The following is a 19,662-nucleotide window of genomic DNA, read 5'->3' on the forward strand; positions in this document are numbered from 1 at the left end:
GTATCAGTAGCTAGCATTCCAGTTCAGACAGCACTGGAACCTTCCTATTAATAACTGAATCCTCCTTTACGTGGCAATATGGGTGATGGAAGGAATGTAGAGCTGAAGTCTAATGGTCTCTGACAAGGCTTCAGAGAAATAAGATGGTCCCTCAAGTTGCCCATTGAGCACCAAGTCTATTGTAGGCTCTGATGCCTCCTTCCTGCAGCTGCTGTATAACAATACTGCAGCTGATCTGGTCATGGTGAGGTTGAGGCAATTCTGGATGCAGGAAGATGCTGATCCTGAAGATACCAATCAGCGAATTACCTATCTTAGGTAAGAGTGCTAATGTGTGTATCACAAATTCGGTTATTGCTGACCAGTACTTTTCAACATGTACTCTTCAGTATGTTGCTGACCGGTACTTTTCAACGTGTACTCTTCAGATATTGCTGACTGGTCCTTTTCAAAATATGCTCATCAGATATTGCTGACCACCTGACTGAGCTGAGTATTCGGCTCAGTATCCAACTTGCCTCTTGTTTTCTGGCTTTTTTCAGTCATAATTAGTGCAAGTGTTCCTTTTTGTTCCCATGGTCAGAGGTGCAGAAAAATGTGACAGTCACCACATCACATCACCACACTGGCAATCCACTCAACCCGGCAGCATAATGTGGGTTGCAGCAGAAGTGACCATGATTTGTTTTCCAAGTTTGGATAACTGACTGTTAAAAGTATTGTTACTGTAAATTTGTGAGTATATACTTCTGGGGAAATATATGCTAAAATTATGCTTATGCTAATTATAAATGCTAAAATTATGCATTTTACTGCATTCCTATATGTGACATTATATCTACATCTATATACCTTTTGGAAGTGATGGCGTACCCAGTACCAGTCTACCCTCCAGACACAAAAGAAATGGCAATAACCTAACCTAACAGAAGGAAGCATCGTCCTCATCAAAGACAACCAAACCAAGCGAAACCAATGGCCTGTGGGACGCATTAACAAAGTGTTTCCTAGTAAGGATGGAAGGGTCAGAAAGGTGGAGGTCAAGATGGCTGCTCAAGATGGAACCAAAATGCTCCTGAGGCCTGTGACAGAGCTAGTCTTCCTCCTTTCACTTGAGGAATAAATATAAGATAGTTACCTAAAGAGCTTAAGAAAGAAGGTGTAGGTTAAATGGTGGTATCTAGAGATACCAGGAGGAGAGTATGTTGTTCTCTGTATGAGTTGATTTTCCCCACAGCAACGGGCTACAATTGTTTCCGGGGCAATGGGATACAATTGCTGCCATTGGTAACAATTCAACAAAAACTCAGTAATGGTCATCTTCATCTACTTTGTTCAAACATTAGTTAATTCGCTCAATTCAAGCTTAATACGAGCATCGTTGCTATGTTTTATATCTATTAGATATTTTACGAAGTATATTTTCAATTATTTGATGTATAACATAATGATTGAGTTAAGTTACAGTTTGTTTGTATTACTGAAGGTCAGGCACAGATGCAGTGGTTGCTAATATTGTTTATTGAAGTGTGTTTATAATCATTACGACTGTGTTTCTGTGTTTAGTTTCACCCTATCTGCGATCGTCATTAAAGGAAGACAAAGCCAGTCCAGAGTCGTCTGCGTGATGATTGTAGAGGGAGTTACAGTGCCCATCAATTTACATAACGGGTTGTAGAGAGGACGGAACAGGTACTGTATATACACAAATCTGTAGAGAGAGAGAGGGAGAAAGAAGGTAGGAAGTGTATGGATTACTGCTATAACAATGGGACCTGATATAAAAATGCTTCAGGGGGTTTACATTGTGCCAGTTGAGATAATATATGTTGGATCTGTATGTACACGCACAAAACACACACACACACACACACACACACACACACACACACACACACAAATACACATACCTTACCGACTGGAAATACACCATTTGCTCTGTCTGACCTAACTGTAATCGTGATTCACATCACGTCAGCTTCCACCCTCTGTTCCAACTGTATTTTTGCAGCATTCTGTCTAACATCTGTCATTCTAAGTCTTTGGTTTTACATGTATTTTTCAATTATTTTGCACAAGCGGCAATTTAGTTTGACCACATGCAGAGGAATAAAAATGTCGGCGGATGTAGAATTGACAGTTATGGTTTTTACTGAGGCTCATCCCATTAGATCTTTCAGTGTTGTCTTCCACCGTGTCCTGTCATTTGGTGTCCGTGTTAATAACGTGACCCAGATCTTATTCTGCCAGCTCCAAAATATTACGCACCTCAGACCTTGTTTGTAACTTTGAAAGGCCAAAACATGACTCTGTGCTCTCATTACATGAGGGCCACCATAGCCACCTAACACTTATAGCTAACCACCAGACTGGAAGAGAAGTATGATCACAACTCCCCCGACAAGCTTCAACTTGCTTTGACCCTAACGCCTGTACCCTGTACCCACTTGGTGCCAGTCAGATAACAGCTACATTGACAACAGTACCTACTGCATAATGCATTGAATAGTGTGTCAGTAAGATTGGAATCAGCAAGCCAGTTTGTATCATCTGTGAAATTAACTTCTTGAGAAGCCAAGTATCTTTTCACCTCTGCATCTCACCTTATTCTAAGTGCATTGCATTATGCACTTGCTCAGCATATATATTAGCATATATATTAAATTATATCTCATTTAGCATATATATTATATTATATCTCATTTTACATATTAGCCATTTATACAGGTGTCTACTGAAGCAATTGATGTGTACAGGATTTGCTTAGCTGCAACAACAACAGCCATGGTGCTTAACAGTAGAGAGTCAAACCTACAACATTTGGGATATAATGCTGGCTGTTTAATTACTATGCCACACCACTGCCCTCTTTTCAACTTTCTGTTTTTAAGTGTCTGTTTTTCCTGTTTTCATTTCTTGCTTTATGGCACTGGTTAGTGTATTTCCATTATCGTTTTGCATTTTTGCTGCTTGAATGTACAGTCTTTTTGGTTTGAGAACATTTTAAATAAAGTGCATTACTGTTGCCATCGACTCGACCTGTTATGTCCATCGGAACAGAGGATAAATTGCTGTGTGCCTCTGCAGGAATTTGTTTTCTCTGTCTCTGTCCCGCATTTACACCCTTTTGTTGACTATTTTGTCGTATTCTCTTGTAGGTCTGAGAAGTCCTGGCAGTTCTAGCTGTCCTCATTACACTTGGCAAGATGTCTGTTTCTCTTCTCTGGGTCTGTACTATTTTTTACCGTATTAAATGCTACCTTGTGAATGCACGGTTGCAGCTGGAATTCATATCATGAACCAATGGCTGGAAATTACATTGCACAGATTTGTTTTTTGTTTTGTTTGTGTCCTGTTCACATGGAATGTTCTGCAGAATAACAACAGAGGCTTTTAAAAAAAGAAAATACCCGTAGCAAATTTTACTTTCAGATTAAACCTATCATATTTATCTCCTTACAACATCAACATACATACATATGTGTGTACATACAGATCTAACATATATTATCTCAGCTGCTACAATGTAAACCCCCTTAATCATTTTTATCAGGTGTGTGTATTACAGCAGTAATACACACAACTGATAAAAAAATGATTAAGCAGCGGTAATCCCTACACCTCCTACTTTCTGAATACCAGTGTATGACACATGGCGGGATGGAGCCAAAATGGACCTCCAGGAGACCTGAACCTGGGCTACCATGTTTTTGAAAGTTACCTTTGCTAGGACAGCAGGACAGCTCTGTATTTGTTTTGCAACAGGAGTCTTGTTGGCGTGTTGGCATGGAAACACAGTTTGGCCCATTAATGGGTACCCCTAAGAGGCTTCTCAGTGTGAAGTAAAGCCTGTTGTCTGTTCTGTTCTGCTCCTTGTAAGACGCCCATGTGAGGCTCATGGTTTATTCCAGCTTTTATTAATTCCCAGGAAATCTCCTAAAAAGGCGTGCCAAGGATATTCTTCTAAATGGGATGAGACCCCTTTGTGCAGCTGCCTGAACAGAATATCCAGGAAACACACAGCATCAAAAAATTTCTGCTCTTCTTCTGCTCCCGGACAAAAGCCTTTGAAAGTGGTCAGTGGATATATAGTATTATGCTAAAGCCTACTCTTTCAATGCAGCATGCTTAATACAGAGGAAAGACAAAAACAAGTTATATAACATTATTAAAACATTATACAACATATTTCTACATTATTTTAACATTCATCTTTAAAACATGACATTCTTATAAATGAGTATATTATATAAGACACTTGTTGAAGATATCTCTTCAGTTCATCAATATGGGCTGAATTAGCATAGCATAGTATTCATGTGCGACATCCATTGTATACTGACGATCTGGTACAGCTAAGGCACAATATATTTGTTGAGTGGATAACTCTGATCATATGTAAAAAAAAAAAACAAAACCAAAAAAAAAAAATTAAACATCCCCTAACTGAAACTATCAGAACTCATTTCTTATTTTGAGTCTGTATTGCTTGCTTCAGTTCCAAAATAGAAGTCTACAAGAGAATGGCCCTTTCTGTCAAAAAGTTCTGCAATGTTCAGAGCTGTTTTGGTCCTGCCGCCAAGCGACACGTCTGTGCTTGTAATAGATCCCTGTCTGAGATTAATCTCCTTGAAATGAGAAGAAAGTGAGCCTGATATTGGTATCCCAGCTGTGTTCAACTTTGTTCAATTAGTCAATTAGCACCAAGCCCACCAATGGAGGTCCCTGTTAGGGAAAAATTTGCTAGGTCACCAGCTGTTACCCTTGATGTCTCTCTCTCTGTTAGTACCTCTGTTGTTTTCCTCTCATTTAGAGTTTCTAAGTGTACTTTGTGCATAATTTCCAGGGCAGGTCTTGAAGTGTTGGCAGGCCAGTTAAAATCAAGCATTTATAGGCCTTTTGTGTCTCCCAGGCCAACAGTTGGGTTCACTGCCCTATAGATCTGCACTTTTGGTCTCCACAACTTCTTAAAACAGCTCTAGGACAGGTTTAAACACACAGTGAAATGATCCATTCCACAGTGTCCAACTTGGCCTCCACAACCGAAAATGTATAGCATATATCCATGTGAGCAGCTTAAAACATTCTAAAGACATGGGATATAGAGGAAATTATAATGATTTTTATTTACATTACAGCAGATGTTAAACATTTTATTTCCTGGAAATGTTTTATTATGTTTCATTAGCCGGTTATTCTTGCTTTTAACGTCATTGCTTTGTCATACATACTAGGGGTACAGTAATAAATGCGTCTAGCTCCCATTAACTCAATTTGCTTTTCCTGCCCACATACAAAGAGAACTAGTGCTGCCTGAGTGATAGCTAAAATAAGTCTTAAGTAAATGAATATCGCTGCAGCCATTTTACTGTTGACTCTGAATCCAGCAAAATAAAAAGTCAGCCTTGTTTTCTTTGAAAGACAGTACAGCTTGTGCATGAGACATTGTTAGCACTAGGAAGCAGAATGCTGTCCTTTAGCAATGTGTTACTAAGTTTTGCCTGCATGACCACAAACCTTAATTCATTTTTACAACTTCATCTGCTATTTCAGTTTTCCTCCATATTTCAGTGAATGGGATTTCTTTCGTTTATTCCAGCAATTGCAGTTTTCCACAGGAAATGTTTTAATGGTGTGAGCCATCCATGTCTGGTGGAAAAAAATATATATACGCCTGCCAGTCATAGCTTGCTCATAGAGAAACAAGTTTTTGCACATTTGTAAACAAAAATATAAATTAACCAAAGGTCAAGCCCCCAAAAAACTGAATTTACATTGCTGATTTACTTATTAAGAATAAAAAAATGAGTAAAAAAATTCTTGGGTTACTTTCAATGGTTTTATTCATTAAAAGGATGTCAAAATGATCTTTAAACCGATTCCCACACTATCTTTTTTATGCATCACACATTAAATAGAAATAGAGCAAATGTTCAAAATGCAATAATGGCTCTTGAAAATAGCAGGGGGAAAAATGTTTATCTTGCCTTTCATATAAAAGCAACAGTAAAGTAATGCAAAACAGCCGCTGTCATGGACTGGACTGCTACACAAACTTCAGGCTGTGTCACATTCCTGTACCGTTGTGTAAGAACTCTAAATGAGGATCCATGCCAGATAATATAAATCATTGTTCAATAATGAAGAAAGGTTCCCTTATGTTCCTTGGCCCTCTTAACGTTCAAAAGGCACTCTCGCGACTCACCTAAAATAAGAAACAACTTATAGTCAAAGAGAGTTCAAGACGCCCAACTACAGTTTGTTGTCCCAATCACTCTAATTGCAGTAATTACATGAGGGGCAACCACAGGGCATTTGGTGATAACAGCAAAGAAACCCTTTGAGCAATGGTGATATTTTCAAAAGGGAAACTGTATTTCTCACGCATACATGCCTATGCTATTGCATTCAGTTACAGCCAACACATTTTTATTAATATAAAAAACAAAGCCATATGTTTTTATACCTAGTAGAGCTCATTGTTGTTTTCCTCCTATTCCTACTGAATCCACTTTAAACAGCCTCCTCATTCACTGGAAAGGAGTGTGCAGCATTCCTCCAAGAAGCCACATCTGCAAACAATTAACCTAGTTCCTCTGTCCACGTAGCTGGAATTCTCAACCGCTGGCACAGAGCATACATAGCCTACATATCTGCGAATATGCCGAGGTGCTGGGAACTGTCGGGAGACCTAGCAACTGGTGCAGTTTGTCTATCACCTTGATGGAATAGCAACGAATGGTGATGCCCTTAAAGGGAATGGACCTCAGGGGGGTGCAAAACTTCTGCAGTGAGGAAAAAAAGAGCAAGCTTTTAAAACAGAGCTGTTTATAGCTGCCATTATGCCTCTGTTTATTTGACCTTGGTCATCGGTGGCTGGATTGATAGTGTATATAATGTCAGCCTCTGTGTTTGAGTCACTTGAATACTTCATCAACACATGCTATTTTAAAACCATGTGAGAACCGTCTGTTCTTTTGGAACCTCGGGCTACCTATAGACATCCAACCCACAGCACCCACAGCCCTGGGCTTTTCTGTGTTTGTCTTCTCAACCCCTCCTTCCACTCTTCTGTTCGTGGTGGTGTTCTACCCTGTCATTGGTGTGACCTCTTTTCCAAAGACGCCAGCCCCGGTTTCCCGTCTGGCCAGCGTGGCCACTGGGTCTGAGCCCACACAGCAATGGTGAAAAACACAATGGGAACCAATCGCGACACTGATGCAAGTTCGATTCAGGAGGCTTGTGAAGAATCTTTCCCTGACTACTGCTTGCAGGTGGCTCATATAAACATTGCTAAGGGAACAGCAGAGAGGTGGTCTTCGCTGAAAAAACTGGCAAGACTCTTCCGTCATATGAGCTTCATCACCACTAGCATGCAGCGAGCTGGAATATTTCTGAGCCAAACTACAACTTCCTGGAAGCTTCAGGACAGATCGGAGCTGTGCAATTGTTTTTCATCAACAATGTAACAAACATGAGTTGGGAAGCCACTGGTACTCCCACATCACGTCAGAAGCCTTCTAAATTACTCAGATCATGTTTCGTTTCAAGTGCTCTGCTGGTGTGGCTAATGTCTGTCCTGTAATGCCATACTCACGACTTAAACCTACCCAAACCTTCTCTACTTGATATTTGGAAAACAGATTATGTGGATCAATTGCTTCATACCAAAATCTATGTGTAAGGTTTGAAGCTGACAGTCTCAGACATGATTTTCATTGTTCCAAGTTCCACTCTGATTCATTGCTTAACAACGAATTTCAATGTTATGGTGAGTTATGTCACTTCCTTCTCATCAAAACATTTAGTGAAATGTATTATTTACTCTATACCAAAAACGATTAGGAGTATATTCCAGATCATTATGGAATCAAATGCTAAGATCCATGCAGGATGCAAGACTACTACCTCTTCTTCAATTAACTGCACAAGATTATTTGTTAACCACTGGAATTTTCAAAGCATTGTCCGACATGGTAGCCGTCAGAGTAGCAGCGATGATCATGTCACACCAGCACACCAGCCATATAAATGTGGAGATACCATTGCAGAATAAAAACTGTAAGACATACTTAAAAAGTTATAATCTCACAAATTGTACCCACTGTCACTGAGAGATAATTAGTGTTACTGCTTTTAACTAGCCAGAAGCTGTCAGTTCTGTGAGACAAATTGAGGGCCGCTTGAGTTTTGTGGAACTATCTTAATTGTCATATGATAAAGCATTAAAACGGGCACAATGACTCATGGTATAGATGACAGCCTTAAGAAGAAAACTGAGTTGATTTCCAGACTTTCTGATGTACTGTGTGTAACGTGGAATGAGAGTTTGGAGGAGTGAAGCTGTCCGTGTGATAAAACATTAGGAGTCATGGGTATGTTCCATCTTGTGCTTCCCACAGTCTCTCCCCCATGTCCAATCAGCATTTGTCGTAAACTATGACTCACAGTTACAGAACATGCAAGTTTTTTTTTGCATTCACAAGCACAGTTTGGCAAGTTCAGTAAGCAACAAATTTAATGGAAAAAAACGTGGCTGTATTTTAAAAATGACAGTTTCTATGTAAGTCAAAGATAGAGGTAAAACCACATAGAACCACTGCAGTCCGAATGATGGAAGCCTTCATATTCAGACAGAATGGTTTTCCGACAAGAAAAATCTTAAGCTCCATGGAACAAGATGCAGGTCACTTGCTCTGGGGCCTTGTTAAGTGCTTGTCTTGGATCCAAGGGGTGATTTCTATTTCAGGTCACTTTGACATTAATTCTTTTTTCTTAGATATTGAAATCTAAATCAATATAATCAATATCTAGATCTCTTTGGATATCAAAGAAATGAGACCTTCTAAAGATGTCTGTTTAGAACTTGTAGATATATGGTCAAACTCTTGCATTCTACAAATGTGTGTTTTCTATTTCAAACAATAGACCAGTATATAGTATGGAGGGTACTCCACAAAATAAAAGCCTTCAGTCACAGGTTTATTTGATTTAACATGCTGTTATACTGAGGAAAAAGTGAGAATATACTGAACAAGAGACTTTTTATAACTTATGTATAAAGATCAAAGTGGAGGCAATTTATCGCTCAGAAGGCATTTCCCCCTGGATATACAAGGTAGCCAGGTTTCATGTCAATTAGATGCAGGTGTTGTGAATTGATCTTTAGACTTTAATCATCATCATAATGAGCCCACTCGCCACAGGAATAAAGACTGGTGGTAAGAAACAGGACATATAAACTGAATGGAAAACCGAGACACAATGAAACTGTTTTTGCCATTATCAGTCTCTACGAAACGTGTCAAATATTTGTGCCAGAAAGAAACAGCGTAGAGGTTTTTCTCTGTCCTATGCTGAAGATACTGTAGTGTGGGGTGCAAAAACATCATTCTGATGGCAGATTTGCAGACAATTCATTGACAAATGTTTCAAGCTACCAGCTTTATTTCTCAAACCATCAGCAAAACAAATAAACGCAAGAATAATCTCCCACAGCACGCAGAGATGGACAGGGTCACCAAACATTTCACACTCATTCATGCCAGGGTGGGGAACATTAAACACGTCCCCAAGATCCCTCACATACAATAGGGTGACCAATAAGAGTGAGACAGCCAATCACCACAAAAGACAGGACAAAAACAACATGGAATACTTACCGACCATTTGCCATTACTATACATAGATAAAAAGCCTTTTCCTCTTTATGTAACTCTACTGTGGATTCTGCAGTTGTATATACTTTTGTCTTATCATGACAGCCTCTCTGCTCTTGTAAGAGCACTGAGCCAGTACACAGAGCCAGTACATGGCTACTTTTCATGCTATGGTGGAGTGGGCGCTCATTGGAGGATAGGCGTTACTTCACTGATGTAATCTGAGAAACTCGCAGACACCTGAGGAGTTGCAGGGTTCCTGAAAGCGGTGAAATGAGTATATTCTCCTTGATCTACCCAACCCTATCCTGGAGGGGACAAAGTAAAATTTTGCTCTCCCACCACTGTGGGATGCCGGTCAGTGTCGGCGAAGGACATAGTTGCTTTCGAACCCAGGCTGTAGGGCTCAGTCTGTGCTCAAAGTGAAAGGCTACTAAGCCACTCAGGCCCCTATACCACCATTGTATTAATCACATGTAAGCATGCATATTAGTCCCTGTAGCTCAAATAAAGTCAAAAATATATCTACAAGCAATTTCAATTTGATATAATGGGTGGTGGCCAGGCAGGCTGTTGGTAGGGCATGGCAGGAATGCTGCCATCTCCTGGCTACCTGCATACTTCTTATGCTCCTTGAGAAGAAAATGGCTGCCACTTGTAGCCAACTGATGAGGAATCAGCCGAGCACACAGGAGCTCTCTGGCTGCATGTGGGGGAAAGAGGAAGGAGAATGAGCAGTTGGGCTCTTAAGCAGTGGTTTGCAGTACAGAGCTGAGTATTGAGATCTGTGAAGTTGTTAACCAGCCATGTAAAAGAAATAAAGAGTTGGGGTGAAAGAGCAGCTCCCCCAGAGCTGAAGTTTTGATTCAGTTCTAGCAGTGATTTATTTCTGAGTATTTTTGCCTTTTCGGTGCTAACATTTTTGAGGTGCTTTTTTAACCAGTAGTAATCCGTTTTGCCTTTATATCTTTTTTTGTTACCATAAACTGTGCAGCTGTATCTTGGGTTACACTACTCTACATTTCACGCCAATCTACACCCTGGTTTGTGTTATAAGTACTCGAAAAATCTAATATTGCCTATAGAATGCCTAATGTTTCTTAACATCAAGTATCCCTACAGGGTCATATCACCATATGCTGTCTACAGTCAAATGCCATAGTAAGGATTCAGATTTTGTCAAAGTTTTTTTTTTTTTTTTGATCAAAGGATTATTTATCTCTCTCATGGAAAGCCTGAGATTCCTGCATGAAGTGAAATGTTCTGGAAATTGCAGGTTAGGACTCTTCTTTCAATATGATAGACATTTTTCAGTGTGAGAAAAAATCTTTGTAAAACATTGCCTAAACCTTTAATACTGCTATGCTCTCCTGACATATTTTATAAAGGATGATCAACTAAACATAAAAAGAGGGCTGAATTACTTTTTAAAGAGTTGCACAACCTAATCAAAATAAATATGTAATATTTGTCTGTTGAGGAGTGTAGATGTTGGCTGTTTGACATGGGGAATATTAATCTGTGGCTTTAGCTTGATGAAGGGATTGCACCTGGCCATTAGGATGAGGTCACTGACCCCCATTTAGACATCATAAACAGGGAAAAAAGGTACAGATGTGGAGAAGGAGGGATGCTGGAAAAATTAATGGCCAATTTTAATACTAGTACATAAAACTAGTTTATGCTGTTTTGGGAAACTGCGTAGGCAAAACTCTCCTCCCTAATCTTTGGAACTTTAATTAAATCACACATGGTCTCCTTCAGAAACAGTGGTATGGTGAGACTTTAGCATGTACAGGTTCATAATCCTGGATCATGTGGAATTTAATCCTATTTTCCCATAGACGCTACAGTATAAGAAAGGATTACGCTCCTAAGCACGAGCTAAAAGTGAAATTTTTTAGGCTAGATAAATTGAGAAAAAAATAATAGGATATTGACACTTTATACATATTTTTACAATATGGATTCCCAGTAGTGTGACCCACACATGACATTTGATAATGACAGGACATGAAGGAAGATGCAAATTCAAGTCCTGGTCTTTGGATCAGTGCTTATTTTGGCTACATTCCAAGTGAAGCAGTTCACACAATCACAACAAGACCAACAATTCACTTAGTGGTTTGTAAAATGATTAAGCTAGGGAGGTATGTGTCTTTGTACATTTCAAATGATCCTTTTCTGGAATGATCACCCTGAACTTGGAGTCCCTGAGTGGAGGTGTACGTGACCGCCGGTGGATCCGCAAATGACCGTGGGGGAAACCGCACAATGACTGTGGACGGATCAGAAGGCAACAATAGCTTGATGTGGTGTTGGACCCCTCTGGGCCACATCGATAGCATCCAAACCATTGACATGATGTGGTGAGCGCTGTGAACTTCAATACCAGAGACCTGTTGGTAGGTAAGAAGTGTAAGAAGGACGATGGAAGCAGATGAAGAGGATGGGTTTATGAAACAGCGAAGTGTGTGTGTGTGCGTGTGTGTATATGTGTGTGTCTGTGTCTGTGTGTGCATGTGGTGAGGTTGTAATATCGAATGCTGCATGTTAGTTGCAATGACAAGATCTATTTAAAAACTACCACTGGAACTTTTATTCCACTGGACCTTCCCATTTCAGACCCTATTTCATAGCCTCATGAAATAATGTGAAAAACCAAACCATAGCCCAGCGACAGCAACCAAGTATAACGATTGCTATTGATGTCGCTGTAGGGGTACATTTGGCTTAGAGTGCAACAAAGGGATCACGCCTTGTCATGGGCTAAGGTTGTTAACCCCCCAAATTTGGGTATCATAAACAGGAAAAAGGGTGGAGATGGGTGAAGGATAGATGCCGTGAGCAGCTAACATGAACAGGAACTGGAAAGCAGAATTTTAATACTTGTAGATGGGGCTGGTGTATCATCAGATTCTATGTAACACATTAACAAGTTATCATACTGTGCTGCAGGTTATGAGGCTGTCAGTAATTTTGTCCAGGAAAACATGATGGGGACTCTATTGAAACATTTTAACTGGCACATTCACATTGGACTAAAAATATGTTCTGCCAATGAACAAAATGTCTGATGATCCAGTACATACAGAGCTGCAAGCAGTTAAAACACAGTGAACATGTGCTGTGGTCTAATGCAAAGGGAAATTCATGAATGGAAGTAAATAAGTGGGTTGTTTATCTCTGCAATTAAGTTATAATTACAGTATAATTACTATCTACATACCTGCTATTAAAAAACTTGTTGTGGAAGACAAGCTCACGGTTTATGTAATTAAATCCCTAATCTGACCATCTAAATCTGCCCAGTATAATTGGCAGATTAAATACTTATATGGCAAAAAAAAGTGCACCACCTCAGCTAATGGCTTTTGAGTGTTCTAGTGCAAAATGGCAGCCATTCAGCACCCAGTTGGTGGTGCAGTGAATTACGTTCACTACTATTAAGTGTTCTGACATCGCTGGCACTGTATAAATGAAAAGCATTATCATCCTTATTACATATACATGCGTAATGAGAATGATCTGTGCAAGAAAATACACTTATCAGTGTATTCATCATTATGGTACAGTGGATAAACACAGGTTTGTGAGGATGTACTGGCAGCAGGTCTAAGTGAAAAGTGAGGCAGCAGAGGTTTAGCTCAGATATCATCTCTGGGCTAATAGCTCTGTGATGCAGACAGGAACTGGCCAACATACTAAATTAATGTAATTGTCAGAATACACTATCTTAAATACGGCCATGACTCATTCTTTCCCACAACACAACATTGTTACGTTTGCATACCCTTCCACAATGTCATTCACTATTTCATTCACCTTGTTGATTGTCTCGCATTTATATTGCGCGTGCACCCACCCTACTGATTACCCTACCAAACAATAGTGGGTAAAGGCACTCTGATTCTCATGGTTACTGAATGTCTAGCTTGTGGACATGTATAACTCTTACTGATAAAATGACTCTACGCTAGCACATATTTCCAGAGATCATCTTTTAAAAGCATTTTCTTACTCATCAAAAATAGACACCCTGACCCATTTAAAACCTTCCCAACAGCCACGCAGACGGAAAGAATATCTATTTAGAAAGCTTGTGTTTACCTCCCCTTGTTTACAGTCTCAGATGCAATTGACATCGACTTTGTTGTGAATCCTTAGGAACATCAAAAAACAGGAAAAACGCTGCAGAGACTAACAGGGTGCCATTTTTGGGTGGGTGTACAAAATACTGGGTTCTAAATCAGTAAACATGGGAAGGGTTTGGCGTGTGAAACAACAACTTTTGAGAAACATTCCTGAGGAACATAGGCCCATCCCTTGCAAAGTGACAGAATGTGACTACACTGCGAAAGAAGGACAGAGCTCTGTCACGTCAGTCACGTACGGGTGAGAAAGAGGCAGCCAGCGTTATGCATTGCCCCACATTACTACACTGGCTAATGTTGAATTTCCAAAAGAAAGGCAAAGTCATGTCTTTTATTTAGGGCTTCTGTTTTCCATAATTAAACTTAGTGGACATGTTTGCACGGTAGACGCTTAACAGCACATTATCTGGTCAGGGTGGGGCATGAAAGAAGGGGGGCGCACTGAATAAGGTATGCATACAGGGTATACTGTAGTGCCATGGAAGTATCACCAATTTTCTACTGAATGATGTGTGTACATAAATTAGACGGAAGGTTCCTTTAGCCAAACGGAAAATACTGATGAGATCCTAGAAGCACCACTTTTTCAAACCTACTGTTTTTTTTTATTATTATTACATTTCAGTTTTCATACAGGCGCTTATTTATGTTTGTGTTGACCCCCAGGAAAAGTAGGGAGAAAAAGACTAATATCTGCAGGCGAAGAGGTGGACACTTTGTACATGAACCATGTGAACCATATAAATAAATGACAAAATGATATAAGATCATCTAAAGGATGGGGTGCGTCTTAATATGGATGCTGTATGAGGAGCCAATCTGACATTTTGCTAGCTGCAACAAGAAACATGGTTAACATGCAACAAGACATCTTTCATGAGACACCCACAGCATGTTTACCGGCTCACAGGTCGTAGTTTTGCAGATTTCAACCATAATGTCAATAAAACTAATCTCGTGACCAAATGCCTTTTTCTAAAGCTTATAGCACAGTTACTGATCACTAACACTAGCTGTCACTGGCTGACATTATTGACCGAGAGGCCGCAGTAGTGGAATCTTTAATCTGCTGGGGATATGGGGTGGGTTTGTTTGAGGGCTCTCTTCACCTCACCACTCTCAGGTAATCCGTGGCGCCTGAGCTATCTGCGAGCCATCCAGATGACCCATGGACACGTGGCGATCCTCTGTCGGTGTCGATTCCCTGCGGTGCACTGTTAGACTTGCAGTGTGAAAAACAGTCACTGCAGGAATGTGAATGCATTAGAGGACTGCATTTGCGACCCCTGGTCCTCCTGCAAATGCAAAGGTTGTCACGGTGAGGTGAAGCTAATATGGCAATTCAAAAAGATGGGTGTGTAAAAAGTGGGGAAAAATGGTCAAAAAGGAAAATAATAAAAAAAATGCGTCCAACGTATTCATTCATGCATAATTTCACATGGTCATAAAAGCGTCAAATGGAGGATCTGAAAGTTAATTTCATTTTTCTTGCAAATGTTATTTTCTGCGTTGGGGATGCAAAAATGTCAAGCGTCTCCGTAACATTCAGGTCTGTGGTTCCACAGGGAGTGAACATCTATGTAGTATCACAATAAGGACAAAAGCTAGACTGATTTTTGGTAAGTCCGGTGGCTGAGTTTACTCAAACGTCAATGCACACCTTTCCGTGGCACTCAAGCTAAAACTACTCACAAATTTACATCAGAAATAATGAAATTGCAGCTATCCAATATTCAGCCTCAGGACGCAGTACATTGACGGGAAGACAATCTCTACACCAGTCAAGGTATGCAATGCATAGTGCAAACCTGCCAAAGGAGGGTACCTGAGCTGAGCTGAGCTGACTTGATCTACCCTCAAACATTCAACAATTTCTTTACAAAGCACATTGTGTTCACAGTGGGATATTATATCATTGTTATTGCCATTCCAGTCTTGCCCTTTTGATGCACTGGAATGCAAGGCAAAGTGCTTTTAAAGTAGGTATTTCCTATTTATCTTGGACAGTTTAATGAAGTTATTTTCAAGGTGGGATGAAAACATCTGAGTTTAAAATGTCCTCATTATTTTCACATACCATCATGGAAATTTGGTTCCTGTGGATCTGTAGTCCTTGTTTAAAGTACAAAATTTAGCTTGCATTTAGAGTGTTTCTCTGTAATTAGTTTGTCACAAGGGGACTTTAACTCCTGCAATGCTGTTACATAGACTGTAAAAGAACTTGAAACTTGTGACTCTGCTCAGTTCAAAAAAGCACTCAGCTTTCAATCATCAGTAAGCAAGAAATGAAAGAATATGAACACGTTGTATGAAAAGATTCGCAATATTTTGACTTCAGAGCTATCTAAAGTTGATTTCAGTCAATGCCAAGTGAGAGCATGAACTTGAAATGTCCCTTCTGCGCGGCCCAGTGATTCCCGCAGAACAAACAGCAGCCTTTGATTATTCACTGTCTGGGAGGAGAGCCACAGCTGGCTCCCCTTTTAACTGCAGCTTGCAGGCCTACGTGGCACTGAGCATGTGCTTCCTGGCTGCCTCGCCGGCCGCTTCTGCTGCATCATATGAAAGCATTATCTTTGGGGGAAGGAGCAGGAGGTGTCCTGCGCTCCAGAGGAACACAATGAACCACCCAAAAACCACACCACACATCCACCCCTTCACCTCACGAACATCACTGGCCTGCATCTTGAAAGCACATCTTGAAAGTACTAGATAGTGCAGGGAATGGAGTTTTACAGAAGCTCATTTGATCTCAGAGCTGCATTTCAGGCAATGCAAAGAATCCCAGAATCTTTTGACCAAACCATAAGTGTAACCTCACAAATCCAAAACCACATTTGCGATCAGACATAACACTGATTCCTTTTTGGCATAGAATTAAGCAATTATTTAGATGAATGTTGAGTTACCATATTAATTTCTTGTGAATTTCACCTTTTGGTGAATTTTCAGCACTGACAGAAAAAGCACTGGGCGTGAAAATGTTGGTTGTATGGAGTTACTTGGATGTTCAGGTGTGTGTGAGTTTATGTTCTATTTTACACCTAGTGCAACATTCGGTCTCAGGTATAGCTTAATTTAATGTCTCATACTTACTTTTAAGTCTGATGTAGTTAGTACAAGTTCATACACATAAACACAGCAACAGCACTGATTAATCTCCAGTGAAGAAATCCAACATGCATTCTATACTGTACAGATTAGGTTGATTAAACTGTGCACAGACCTATAACATTACTATCAAGCAGAAAGCATACATTAACAAATTGGGAAATAAAATTAAACAAATTGTACAACAGACACTGAACGTCTTCTGTGTTTGATAGCTATCTTGTTAATGTAAGTAATTACATATACTTAAAAGAACAGGGTGTAAATTGAGATCAGAAATCATATGAACAAATACCCAGCTTAACTTTATGACCAGTTTTATATATTTGCTCAATGTAGCTGCCTTCCAAGTCCAATACTGCAGTAAGTCGGGCATACATCTGGTTGGTGCAACCACCTCAAGGGGTTTTTTTTTTCTTTTTTTTTTCAAAAACAGTGGTGCTGAAGCTGTGTTGGTTGGCTCAGATTCAAGGACATCCTTGGCCAAGCATAAAATGTTTGGAGAGGGCTGGATTCAGCTCATCTGAGGCATCACAGCTCTGAAGACAAGAAAAAAGTGGAGGTTGAAGATAGAAGTGCAGAGTGCCTACTTCTGAAGCAGTCTAGAAAATGCGAAAGACAAAGAAGCCACTTCATGTAATGCAATCTGCCCAATAAGATATGCATTCATTATATGTTATACACCTGGAGATGATACAGTGAAGACCAGCAGGAGCGGAAAAAAATAAATAAATAAAATGTTGTAGGGTAAGTTAATGATTGAGACCAGACAAAATGGGAGGGTTGTAAAAATAGACTGGCCGAGGGCATGTGGCACAGCTGGCAGCTGAGGAATCGGCAGTACAGAGGAGAGAGAAATGAAGCAGAAAGAAAGTAAGTTTGGCCAGGGAGGGAGGACACTGAAGGAGGAAAAGACAAGGTGTGAAAGAGACTGAAGGAGAGTTGTTCTGGCTCCTGTTCCTGCTGAAAGATCAAGCATTGTCTCTTGACTGGCTCCTAATGAGGCCCTTCAAATGACCCAGACAAGTCATGTGACTGACTCCTGGTGTGGTGTAAGTGAGAGGTGTGTAAACGCTGAGCTGTAACAGATTTTGAGTCATCTCCAATTATTTCATTATGATCGTTATCCCCATCCAGTGGTATCAACAGTATCTACCAACACTGCACAGCTGTGCTAATGAGATATCTAACGCTGTACTGGGAGTGTTGTTTGGAAAATCTGCCTAAGGTTGAGCCTGCTGGACAAGTAGCAGGCTTGTTAATACAACACCTAAAGCCATGGTCTCTCTGAGCCACACTAGCTTTATTTGTTCTATCTGAGTCCAACCCAACACAGTAACTTTTCATTAAAACTGATGGGGAATTTCTACCTTCTGTTCAAGTGCTACTGTGTCTGTACCGTTTACACTGACCTATATTGTATTTGTTTGTGAATAAAGGGGCAAGATCTCACTCTAAATATGTGCAATTGTTTGCCATCTTCTGACAGGAAGAAATTGTAATGATTGTGCTATCCGTTATCTGTCTCATGGCAGGTAACACTGAATATATAAAGACCCAGCATACAATTCAAGAGATAACATTGTTATTCTCTAGAACCGTCAGTGATAGTGAATGATACTATGCTACCAAGCTAAGCATAAGCACTGAAAAAGACTTTCTGGGTCTGTAATTTTACACAAGATAACCACGCCTTCTTCCACTTACCTCACCTGGGCTTTGGGCCAACCTTCTATAGTTTCTGAAGTTCGCCAAAATTCTGTCAGTTCCTTCTTGCCTCAGACATTGCTGACCAAGGACAGAAGGTGTCCATTTTATGACTCCTATGAGGTGCAAATCTACCAGTAGTGCTCTGAAAGCCAGCAAGACCATCAGGCAGGGGACAACAGAGAGAACTAGCCCAGAAATACTAAGAATGATTTCCACAATGAAGAAATACCCAAAGAGGTGTTGCCATACTTCCTCCATCTGGTTAAAAGCTATTCTTTCCAGCCAGGAAAAAGTAAAAAAAAAAAAGATTTGCACGGACCTCTGTGAAAAATAAGTTCTAGATTTCCAAACAGCTTAAAAGTAAACTGACCGCGAGAGGGGCTGAGGTTTCCACGTCAATTATGGGTTGACAATGGCACTGTGAAGATGTCCGTGGCCAGAGGCCAAGCTGAAAAGCCACTCTTATAAAAGCACTGGTCGCCTGGGACAAGCGGGAAAGAAAAGTTTGCATAAGTACAGTGGAATGTTGGAAGAGAATTCCACTGAAAGGTTCTCCAGTGCAATGATATATAAATCAAGCCAGACATGCTAATAGTTGTTTTGTTTGAAGAAAGTCTATTGAGGCTAGTACAGGGAAGAATACCTCACCCTCTATGGAGCGGGGAGGTGGTAATTTTCTTCAATGTGCCTAATTTAGCCCTCATAAGGGGGCATGCAGAGTTTCTTTGCACGGGTGGAAAAAATTCAATAGCGTGCCGTCTAATGTTTGCCTGGTCATGTACAGTAGATCCTCAACTGACAAGGGGACTGAAAGTGAAACCAGATCTGAAATTCCAGCAAAATGAGAGTCCTTATATATGGAAATAATATAAAAAAACTGATGCTTTGCTTCTTAGCTGGGCAGCTTTGGGTTTTTGGAAAACCTCTGTCACGTGCAGGAATGAAATTTTGTGGTACTGGTAGGAAAAGATGTAATAAACATTAAATGTATGTGTATTGCAGTTACAGAATGGGCGTGTTTGTTGAGA

This window comes from Megalops cyprinoides, chromosome 4 (assembly GCF_013368585.1).
Source record: "Megalops cyprinoides isolate fMegCyp1 chromosome 4, fMegCyp1.pri, whole genome shotgun sequence".
Lineage (NCBI taxonomy): Eukaryota > Metazoa > Chordata > Actinopteri > Elopiformes > Megalopidae > Megalops > Megalops cyprinoides.